Raw genomic sequence first — 2,210 nt, 5'->3', positions numbered from 1 at the left:
GGTTATCCCATTTTACATTTTCATCAAATCACTTTCTCAGGCCATATCTGTAAAATTGAGAAATCATCAGAGCTGAAGTAGTGGGATATTGGAAGTTCAGCTTCATCAGCAGTCTGTGCTGCTGAAATGAGAGATGTAGTATGGCTCCTTCATCCTCACCCACCTTCCCCTTCACTTTCTTCCCCTCTGTTTTTTAAACTCTCCATCTCCCACACTCTCATTTGGTTTTGCTCCTCACTCAACTGCACAAGATGTGCTGAGATCACACTACAGCTATTTTATCTCCACATGTGTGAAATAATTTAATTACACGAAGTCACAGCTATGCAAAGCATAACCGGATCATAACATTTGTATTAGTGTAATAAGACCTGTAGCTACGGATGGATACGATGATCTGGAGTAAAAGCCTATGTGTATTACTAATGTAGTAATGATGATTGCTTTTATATTACTTATAATTTGCTTTAACATAGTTATTGTGAATCCTGAATGATGGCATACTATATATATATATATATATATATATATATATATATACACACACACACACACACATACTCCTCAAAGCAGCGGCCGTGGGTTTGACTCCAACCTTCGGCCCTCTGCTGCATGTCATTCCTCCTCTCTTTCCCCTGTCAAGTCTAAGTTGTCCTATGCAAATAAAGTCCTTAAATGCCCAATATATATATTCGGCCCTCTGCTGCATGTCATTATGTATAATATATATAGATATATTACAGGCCAAAAGTTTAAACACACCTTCTCATTTAATGCGTTTCCTTTATTTTTATGACTATTTACATTGTAGATTATCACTGAAGGCATCAAAACTATGAATGAACACATGTGGAATTATGTACTTAACAAAAAAGTGTGAAATAACTGAAAACATGTCTTATGTTCTAGTTTCTTCAAAGTAGACACCCTTTGCTCTGATTACTGCTTTGCACACTCTTGGCATTCTCTTGATGAGCTTTAAGAGGTAGTCACCTGAAATGGTTTCCCAACAGTCTTGAAGGAGTTCCCAGAATTCTCAGCACTTGTTGGCCCTTTTGCCTTCACTCTGCGGTCCAGCTGTCCCCAAACCATCTAGATAGGGTTCAGGTCTGGTGACTGTGGAGGCGCAGCACCCCATCACTCTCCTTCTTGGTTAAATAGCCCTTACACAGCCTGGAGGTGTGTTTGGGGTCATTGTCCTGTTGAAAAATAAATGATAGTCCAACTAAACGCAAACTGGATGGGATGGCATGTCGCTGCAGGATGCTGTGGTAGCCATGCTGGTTCAGTATGCCTTCAATTTTGAATAAATCCCCAACATTGTCACCAGCAAAGCACCATCACACCTCCTCCTCCATGCTTCACGGTGGGAACCAGGCATGTAGAATCCATCCGGTCACCTCTTCTCTGTCGCACAAAGACACAACGGTTGGAACCCAAAGATCTCAAACTTGGACTCATCAGACCTAAGCACAGATTTCCACTGGTCTAATGTCCATTCCTTGTGTTTCTTGGCCCAAACAAATCTCTTCTGCTTGTTGCCTCCCCATAGCAGTGGTTTCCTAGCTGCTATTTGACCATGAAGGCCTGATTTGCTCGGTCTCCTTTTAACAGCTGTTCTAGAGATGTGTCTGCTGCTAGAACTCTGTGTGGTATTCACCTGGTCTCTAATCTAAGCTGCTGTTAACTTGTGATTTCTGAGGTTGGGGACTCAGATGAACTTATCCTCAGCAGAAGAGGTCTTCCTTTACTGGGCCGTTCCTCGTGTGAGCCAGTTTCGTTGTAGCGCTTGATGGTTTTTGCGACTGCACTTGGGAACACATTGGAAGTTTTCGCAATATTCCGTGACAATGGACCTTCGTTTATTAAAGTAATGATGGGCACTTGTTTCTCTTTGCTTAGCTGATTGGTTCTTACCATAATATGAATTCTAACAGTCCAATAGGGCTGTCGGCTGTGTATCAACCTGACTTCTGCACAACACAACCCCATTAATAAGGCAAGAAATTCCACTAATTAACCCTGACAAGGCACACCTGTGAAGTAAAAACCGTTTCAGGTGACTACCTCATGAAGCTCATTGAGAGAACACCAAGGGTTTGCAGCGCTATCAAAAAAGCAAAGGGTGTCTTCTTTGAAGAAACTAGAACATAAGACATGTTTTCAGTTATTTCACACTTTTTTGTTAAGTACATAATTCCACATGTGTT

This window comes from Etheostoma cragini, chromosome 10 (genome assembly GCF_013103735.1).
Source record: "Etheostoma cragini isolate CJK2018 chromosome 10, CSU_Ecrag_1.0, whole genome shotgun sequence".
Lineage (NCBI taxonomy): Eukaryota > Metazoa > Chordata > Actinopteri > Perciformes > Percidae > Etheostoma > Etheostoma cragini.
The sequence above is the reverse complement of the archived record's forward strand: the minus strand, read 5'-3'. Positions refer to the sequence as shown.